Raw genomic sequence first — 10357 nt, 5'->3', positions numbered from 1 at the left:
ACGTTGTTAACTCAATAAAATGAACATGTAGGAGGACTGTTTGATGCTTTTCTTTAAGCAATATTATGTGTATTCATAATGGAAAATGATTTAATAAGAATTTTTTCTTTTAATTTTAAATCTTTATTCATCGTAACTATTTTAAATATCAAAAGAATAAACCGTATTTAAGCGTATGATTTATTATTTTCTAATATGCAATAAAATATTAGATTTAATCGCATATTTGAAAATAAGAAAAGTAAAATAAGGAATCCTTCATTTTAATAAGGAAACGAATATGAAACAGATAAAAATATGTTATATCATGACAGGAAAGTGACAAATAAGGAAATTATAATTTTATTGCCACATTCATAAAATTTTTATTTTAAAATAGATTCTAAAGAATTCTTTCAGAATCGTATGATATACATTTAAATTCTAAGTAGAAATAATCTGATCATAAGAACTGCAATTATTTACAAATAAACGAAGCAATAATATTAAAATGATAAAAACAAAATAATTTAGCTAAATAGTTATAAAGTATAAATAACTTATAAGTAATTTAACAAAGTATATTTAGATCCTTAAGACTGTAAAACTTTAAAATAGCATTTATTATTTTCAAAAATAAGTACATCTTTTATTTTTTAATGATTATAATAAAAAAGCAAACTATTTCCAAATCTTAAGTTTTTCTAACATATAAATTTACTGAGGACAATCTTTCTTATAAGTTTTAATAAAAAAAAATCCCAAAATAGACATTCCCCTAGAAAATTATTAGTATAATATTCTGGAGCAGAAATTGTTCAATTAAGAAAATTATGAAAAGCAATAAGTTTCATTTATTGCGCATAAGCTGCAAGTAAATAGAACTCATAAAATAGTTCAAAGTGAAGATAAAACAAAGGAAAAATACAGATCAAAGAAAAAAGGGGGAAAAAGAAAATTAATAATAAAAATAACAAAAACTGGGGGAAAAAAACCTCCGAAAAAAATGATAGAATTCCTTAAAAAAAGAATTCTTTATAAAAGAATTCTTACTTACTTAATTCGGAACTTATTTTATGAGTTCTACTTACTTGCAGCTTATGCGCAATAAATGAAACTTATTGTTTTTCTTAATTTTCTTGCTGTTTTTTTTCTTCTTTCTTTTGTATATATTTATTATGTAATATATATATATATATATATATATATATATATATATATAAATCGACGCACCAAGAAGGAGTTGTCCGATTAAAACGAAAAATAGTGGATAAGAAGACAATGTACAGAATAGTAAATGATTAAAATTTCAGAACAATTGAATAAATTATTGCAGAGTTACAGTAACAAGTTCAATAAGGTGTTGACCCGCCTCTAGCCTGGATACAAGCTACCACACGGCATGGCATAGACCGATAAAGCTCCCGGATGGTCTCTTGCGGTATTTCCTGCCAAATTCGATCCAATTGTCGAACGAGGTCATCAACATTCCGTGCCAGATGCAATCACCTTCCCATCATATCCCAGACATGCTTGATGGGAGAGAGATCTGGTGATCTGGCAGGCCAAGGTAGAGTTTGACAAGCTTGCAGACAGCTCATGGCAACACGTGCCGTATGTGATCTGGCATTGTCCTGCTGAAAAACCAGCCCAGGGCGCTGCAAAAGGAATGGTAGCAAAACAGGTCTTAGGATGTCGTTGACGTACCGCTGTGCAGTAAGTGTACCTCTAATGACGACCAAAGGGGCCCGGCTGTCGAAGGAAATGGCACCCCAGACCATAATGCCTTGTTGAGGGCCGGTGTGGCGTGCAATAATGAAGGCAGGATCCCCCCTCTGCCCTGTGCGTCTCCAAACACGATCGTCAGGACACAGTTGGAAGCGGGATTCGTCGCTAAAGACTGTACGTCGCCAGTCGGCATCATTCCTGCCATATCTGTTCAAAACATTCATGCATACGAAATTTCAAAGCAATCGGATGATTGCTTCTTGGTGCGACGATTTTTTTTGTTATAGAGTATATATATATATATATGTGTGTGTGTGAGAGAGAGAGGGAGTTAGAGAGCCTACTTCTCCTCCTAGATGGCACCGTCTCCATGTGAGAGGAGAGACTCAGGCATTCTTTGTGAATCATTGCGTCAGAACGAAAGTGAAAAAGCCTGTGTGGCAAACAGAAAGACTTTATCTATTTTTCATTAATGTCTGTGTGACAAATTCTAAATCTACAATAAGTTTATGTTTTTTTCCAAAGTTATTAAATTTATTTGTTATGTTTAACGCATTAGTTATTTTGTGTTAGCATACTTTGATGTAGCACGGCCTATATACCTGATATATATATATATATTCACGTCTAAAAGTTTTGCATAAGTACGAATGCTTTGCTGTTTTATATTCTAATGTTCGCTAACAATAAACAATACCAAAAACATTGTAGTTCTTAAATACATCTTCTATGCAATCGAAAAGCATTCATTATGCAATTAAAAAGCTTATTATAAACTGTTCGAAATCGAATATTAAGATATAAAAGAAAAATAACACTTACTCGACTATTAACAGTTATTTGATAACTGACTCGTTTAATGGAATTAATCCATTTTCATTTCATTTCCTCGTTTTTCGGAAACTTATAAAGTGATACTGTAGGCTCATTTCTATAGTTCGTTCCCTTTACATTTTGGTACTACACCCGCATATGGCATAGTTAAAAGTTGTAAAATAATGCTATGTATATTTTTGAGAAAGGTTTATCACGACATATCCGAAGGACAACGGGTGCTGTTGCTCAATGAATGACAAATACAGTCAAACCCAGCTATAGTGAACCTTCAAGGGACTGAAATTTCGGTTCACTATAACCAGGACTTCACTATATCCGTCCCACAAACAATTTTATTTAATGATTTCAAACTTCCCTTTATTACATATTATTTAAATAAATGAACAATTAAATGAAATACAAAAATGACTGAAAAATAATATGTAGCAACAAAAATGGGTTAACTTTTATTTTTTATTACTCTTCATTATGAGTACAATTTTTTTAAAAATCTTTAGCTGTGCAGCAATCTTCTACATCAGATATGGAAACATTTCTCGACTCTCCGATAATTTTTCCTGATCTTACACCGAAGAGCCATTACATTATGACCACCCTCCATCTATAACACTGGGCTCGCCCAGGTTTTCATGGTTTCTCGCCCAGGAACAATGTTTTCATGGGGCACATTAGGACCCATAATCCTCATAGAACAATCCCTAACGTCTGTAAGCTACTTGAACATAGTTGCAGACCAGGTTCACCCATTCATGGCAACAGTTTTTCCTGCGGGGGATGCTGTTTACCAACAGAATAATGCACTATATCATAAGGGTCGAATCGTCGAGGAACATTCTAGTGACTTTCAAGTCATGTCTTGGCTTCCAAATTCACCTGACCTTAATCCAATAGAGCATCTGTGGTCCTACTTGGAAAATCAAATTCGTGCTGCCTCGCTACCTCCTCGCAAGGTGAGGGAATTGCAGGACCAGTTGGTGATCGCTTGGTATCAGGTACCTCAGACTACCTATCAGCACCTTGTGGAATCAATGCCACGGCGGGTGCTAGCAGTTTTGAGGGCTAAAGGTGATCCTACATGTTATTAGCAGGGTGTTCATAATGTAATGGCTCTTCGGTGTTTATTATTCTGCTTTTAAAACCTGTCTACCCAGGCATTCGAGCGTATAAAAGTAGTTTCACCAAATCGCTCAGCAAATTCATCTGCTTTGACTTGAAGCATTTGTCCAGATACTGGAAAATTGCGGCCTTTTTGAATTCTGAATAATAAGGAGGCAAACTGGAAAAAAATGCTTATTGCTGCATTCCATGCTATAAATGGTTTTAAAAATTGGGGTATGTATTTATTTTGAAGTAAAAATTTCAAAATTATGACCTAAAAAATGAGAAAATAAAACAGCCGAAGACAGAAAAAGGTTCATAATATCCAACTTCCTCTCTTTTTTTAGTTCACTATATCCACAAAAAATAACATTATACGTGTGTAGCAAAGCAGGGGAGCGAGCATTTCATTCACTATATCCGTGAGTTCACTATAAACTGGGATCACTATAGCGGGGTTCGACTGTATTTGAAATTGGCGGCTAATCACTTATCAGCTATACATCACTCAGTGTTTTCATCGCAGAAAAAAAATGGGTGAGAATTTCTCACCTTTTCTAAAAAACAGGGTAAGATTTCAAAAAGTTAAGTGAGATTTCAAAAATAAAAAAAAAACACCAAGAGACTAGAAAAAAAATCATTTCTTTAATTATAATGCATTTTTAACATCTTCTAATTTTTAAAGCATTGAATATTTTTGCTGCATCATCATATGGAAAATGTTCTACATCTTCTCTTTCATCAGCTATTCTCATTAGGTTGATCAAATGCGTATTTGTTTCGTTTTGATCGTTTCTACCCACATTTGTTTCATTTTCATTTGTCCTTTTCGGAGTAGAAGATATTGGCTTTACAAGGTATTTGTCCATCTTACATTAACGAGCAAAAAATTTTAACATCTTACATGAAGAAACCTTACCTACGGTAAACACGTGGTTGCAGAGAAATGCGTTCTGAAAGAGGTTCCGTGGTTCAGAAGGATGGTGTTCTGTTGTTCTTCAAGGTTCTGAACAATACTGGTAAATAAGGAAGCTAGATAATGGGGCAGATGTTGTAAATAATAAAAGATCCAGGAAGAAAAGTGAAACGGATTTTATTCTAAATGGCGCAAATGAGAAATTTTTTTCAAAATGCGAGAAATTCGCGAATTTTGAAATTGGTTTATAGAATGCGCGAATTTCTCGCGGTAATCATTTTTTAATGCGAGAATATAAAAAAATATGCGAGATTCTCGCGCTGTAGTGAAAACACTGTAAACACTGTTTGTGACGTCACTAAAAGACTTTGGTGATCTTAACGGCCTTATTTCTCGGTGGCTATGTGTTAGGCCACATGCACTGAAATAATTTAAAGTAAAAGGGCACGTTCTAATATTCGCATTGATGACATTGGTTTGCCTCACCGACCGTTCCAATGTTAAAACTGGTTTACACCAGTGCACCACACGATCGTTCCTTTATTCAATCTGGTGTCATTAGTTATGCACGAAGTGCACCTGGTTTCTAGTCGGTTTGGTCAGTTCGTGTGACGTCATTACCTTTATTTGTGTACAAGCTTCATTTTACCTCTATTGAGATAGCTATTATTTTACCATATTTTTGAGTGGATTTCAGTAAAAATTTAAAATAAAAAAGTTTTCTTATATTAAATTTGAATGTAATAATTAGTATTGGGAATGTATTGTGCAGTTGTAGAGGAATGTGCCTTCGTCTTAACGCTGTTTATTGCAATGGATATCATCTATAAACATTGTTTTATTTCTGATATTAGTTTGTGTTTGTTTTCAAGGCTAACATTTCATCCGAATTTTGATTCGTGTGGTAATTAGTTTTACTTGATAGATTCACATCGAAAAAATTTTGGCTTGTGATTAAGTTCAATAAACATATCGTTTTGAAATTTTGATAAATCAAACAAATATCCAAAGCATTATTGTCAAATTTGTAATAGAGTTTTCTGTATTAGTGATGGAATTTTAGCATCATTAAAAGATTTATAGCTTCATATGGAGAAGCTCATGTTTAAATATTTTTGTACTTGTTACATTTTCACTTAAACAATTTCGACCACTGTATAGTGTTCTCAAGATAAACAAATCCTATCAATATTTGATTGTTAATGTCGCAAGCCCTCATTATGGCAAGCCCAAAAACTGTCACCCGAGGGCGCTGCGAGAGCGGAAGAAAATATTATTTTTTTGTTCTCAAAAACTTAAAAGTAGATGTATTGTAACTAGAGAATCTGCTTGCCGCTATTAACTTGCTTAATCCCATCATCACCTTTTTAATTATCATGAACCATTCCATTTAATGTAAATTCATCATCTTTAATGTATATTCATCTTTGTCGAATTGTAGTTAAAATCAATAAATGTTTTATTGATATTCAAGAGAGACAGTCCATATAAGGTAAGTGGAAACTTTCCATTACCTCTATTTAAGAAGAAACAAGAATTATTTTAGATTTAACATTTTTTGGCCCCCAAACAGGGACAGCCGGTAAGAGATTTCATTGAATAGTGAGTTTAAGTAGTCCGTTTATTGAAATTAAGATGGAGAAATCCAAACAAAAACGTACTACTATAAGGTCATAATCAACTAAGTTATTAACCAAAATCGAAAACGTATAGCAAGTTGATAAGGTGACAATAGATTAATTGAATGAGTTAATGTTTGAATTAATTTTCAAACAAGAACAATTGAAAGAAATTAACCTCGAAATTCAGAAGGGTATTACGGATGTAAATGAAATCGATACAAAAATTATAAAGTGTGATGAATATTTGACAAATATTGTACGAAGTAAAAGCAGATTAAAAAGAAAAAGTGAAAAACTTTCGACTTCGGTAGTGTCTTCTGAGTTGAATTCGAATGTTTCCGAGTCGAAGATAAATACTAATATAAGAATAAATGAAACTTCTTCGGTGAAACTGCCTCTTTTGACTATATAAAAATTTTCTGGCGATCCTTCTGACTGGCAAAAATTTTACGATTAGTTCGAATCTGCCATAGATAAAAATACTGATTTGTCGAATGTTGAAAAGTTTAATTACTTACATATTTAGTGGGATCAGCTTCAGATGCGATTAAAGGATTCAGTTTAACATGTAATAAATAATTATGTATCAGTAATTGAAACATTAAAAGAACGCTTTGGCAAGAAAACATTGATAATTAACTCTTATTTGAATTAATTGTTGAGTTTAACCCCAGTAGAAAAATCAACAGATATTTTTTTCATATAAGAAAACTTTTTAATTCTTGTCAAACCGAAATAAGGAATTTAGAATATTTGGGAATTAATCAAGAAAATTATGGGGCTTTACTTATTAAATTACTTCCCTCAGATATAGTGTTAGAAATAACTAAAAAATATATCAGTGATGACGAGTGGAAAGTATCAGAGCTCCACGAAACTTTAAAAAAGGAAGTGATTAGCCGAGAAAAAGCCACGGCCTTGAGTTCGTCTATAACACGAGTTTAAGAATGTTCCCTCTTTCCCTCCTCTAAGCGTGGCACTTGAGCCGAGAATTCAGATAATTAAAGTAAAAATCGCATATGAACGGCGTGCGTCAGGAATATTGAATGAATCGAGTAATAAAAAATAAATAAATAAATGTATCTGTTGCGGTTACGACAGACATAATTTATGGGATTGTAATGAATTTAAAAAGAAGGAAACGAGAAAAGGGATATATTAAAGATGAGCGGTTGTTGCTTTATTTCAGTGTTTCCCAAAGTGTGTACAGGAACAGTTTAGAGGGGGTACGCGTTCTTATGCGAAATATCTTGCAACAAACGAAAAGTTTAAAAATTTTTATTTAAAATTTTTTAAATTTTTATTAAAAATTTTTAAAGAAAAATTTTTAAACTTTTTTTATTAAAATTTTTAAAGAAAAATTTTTAAACTTTTTTTATTAAAATTTTTAAATTTTTATTTAAAAATTTTTATTTAAAAATATTTAGGATTAAGTATTTTTTGATTGGCTATTTTTTGAGGAGATAACAGTTAATAATTAGTTGTGTCAACAGCCAGTGTTGTGATTTTTAACCTTTGTGCAATTTTTTTATAGTAAAGAATACATAAATTTTTTTATCAGTGGTACACAGCGTAACGAAATATTTAGAAGGGGTACACAAAAGTTATAAGTTTGGGAAGCACTGCTTTATTTGTGTTCGCTTTGGCCATACGCCTAAAAAATGCAGGAGTTTTGTAAAATGAGATATTTGTTTTTGACGTCATTATACATTTATGTGTCCGGAAAAGAAAACAGATAGTAAAATGGAAAGTATGGTTTTATCGAATGAAACTTGCAATCCGGAAGTATTAATGCAAACGTTAACAATTCGCTTAATAAACTGACAAAACGAAATAGTTATACGGGGATTGATAGACACGGGGTCTCAAAAGTCGTATCTTTTAAAAGAAACAATAAATAATATAGGTTACAAACCAATAGGGCAAGAAAACTTAAATCATAGTCCTTTTGGGGGATTGCAAAGAACTAATCAGCATAATAAATACACAATTTTTTTGAGCAATTTAAATCGGAATTTTTTTTATAATTCTGAAGTTTTTGATCAGGAAAAAATTTGTACCGAAATTCCTAAAATAAGAGACGGCTCGTGGATAAAAGAAGTGAATAAGATAGGAATTAAATTTTGCTACTATAAAAACATGGAAGAGTTGAATTCAGAAACTGAAGAAATTGTTTTACTTATCGGAGCCGACGTTTGCGGTAAACTATTTACAGGCATTATTAAATCGGTTACAGAAAGTTTCGTTACATTCGAAACACGATTAGGTTGAACACTTATGGGTAAAACTCGTGATCCTGAAAACGGTAATAGTACCAACACAGTTTTGTCCCTTCATGTGGCTCAGGCTAAAATTTCGGATCTCTGAAGACTTGATACGTGAGGAATATTAGACCCAGGTGAAAAAGAATCAAGAGAAGAAGTTACGAGAGCTACCGAAGACCACTTTAATCGTAACATAAAGGTACTTGAAGAAGGGAGATATGAAGTGAGCCTTCCGTGGATCTTAAATCACCCTACTTTGCCTAATTATAGAAGTGTTGCTGAAAAAAGATTGAAGAACTGCGTTGAGTCCTTAAAGAAATCAGAAATATTAGAAGATTATGAAGCGGTATTTTAAGAATGGCTGCAAGGGGGGATTATCGAAGAGGTTGGCCCACACGATGCAGCCACCAATGAACATTTTTTGCCACACCGAGCTGTGATAAAAGAAAATTCTACTACCAAGATCAGATCAGTTTTTGATGGCTCCACAGAAATAAAAAATTTCCCTTCTATCAATAATTGTCTTGAAAAAGGACCTAATCTTGTGGTGCTCATTCCTCCAGTGATCAACAGATTTGGATTATCTGAGATTGGAGTCATTGCAGATATTCGGAAAGGGAAAGCTTTCTTACAAATTCAACTGAGTGAAACTGATAGACCTTTCCTAAGATTTCTATGGTGTGAAAATGGAGACATTTCGAAGATCAAAATTTACCAACATAGAAGAGTGGTATTTGACTTGACTTGTAGTCCTTATTTGATGAGAACCACTCTACGGTACCATTTGAAGAAAGCACCAGAGTCAATGCTGGAAACGGCAGTTAAATTAGAAGAATCATTTTATGTAGATAATTGCTTTACCAGTGTTCCTGATTTGAAAAAGTTTATTACTGAATCGCAGTATATATTGAAGAGCTCAATTCGATCTAAGAGGGTGGGAGAATAGTATCCCAAATTCGCAAGAAGTAGCCATCCCTATAGAAGAAAGAAAAGTACCTGTTTTGGGACTGATTTGGAAATTAAGTACTGATTCGTTGACTTTGGACTTAAAGGAAACATCGCAGATCTCTGTGATTTTAACCAAAAGAAAAATTTTGCCTGAAGTTCACAAAGTATTCGACGCCATTGGTTACACTTGTCCAGCAACATTAAGACCGAAGATGATGCTTCAGGAGTGCTGCAAGCTAAAATGCACTTGGAATGCAGATCTATGATTTTCTATTAGAAAAATGTTTGAAAAATGGCAAAAACAACGAAGTCAATTGAAAGATGAATGATATAACAATTCTGATATGCCTTTTGAACAATTCTGTGAGTTTTAGAAATTTACACATTTTTGGTGTTGCGAGCAAGGTAGCTTATGCTACATGCATATTCTTGAGAAGCCAAAACGAAGATTCGACATCATGTCAGCTCATTTAAGCTCGATCACGAGTAGCTCCTTTAAAACCCGTCACAATACCCAGACTTGAACTTTTATCCTGCACAATTAGAGCTAGACTAGCACATGGAGTTAAATCAGACTTAGGACTTGAAAATATTAAAACATTTTTCAGATCAGATTCAGTAAATGCCCATTTTTTGGATAAAAAAGAATGAAAATTGAGCCTCTTTTGTTTACAACAGAGTAGAAGAAATCAGATCTCTCAGTCTGCTAGAAGAATGGAATTATGCTCCCGGATCTCTTACTCTAGCTGATATTCCCTCACGAGGATGCTCTGCAGAGCATATTAAGCAATCTAAATAGTGGGAGGGCCCAATTTGGTTGAAAGATCCACCACAGCTCTGGCCAAAGGATATTATCGATTCAGATGTGGACATTATCAACGCCGAAAGAAGAAAAACAGCAGTGACTTCAACAAATCTATTCAAAGAACAAATTCCGTTGTATGATATTTTTACATCATCGAAAA

The sequence above is a fragment of the Parasteatoda tepidariorum genome, chromosome 8 (assembly GCF_982258835.1).
Source record: "Parasteatoda tepidariorum strain Cologne lab strain chromosome 8, Ptep-v5.0, whole genome shotgun sequence".
NCBI lineage: Eukaryota > Metazoa > Arthropoda > Arachnida > Araneae > Theridiidae > Parasteatoda > Parasteatoda tepidariorum.
This window is presented reverse-complemented; position numbering follows the sequence as displayed.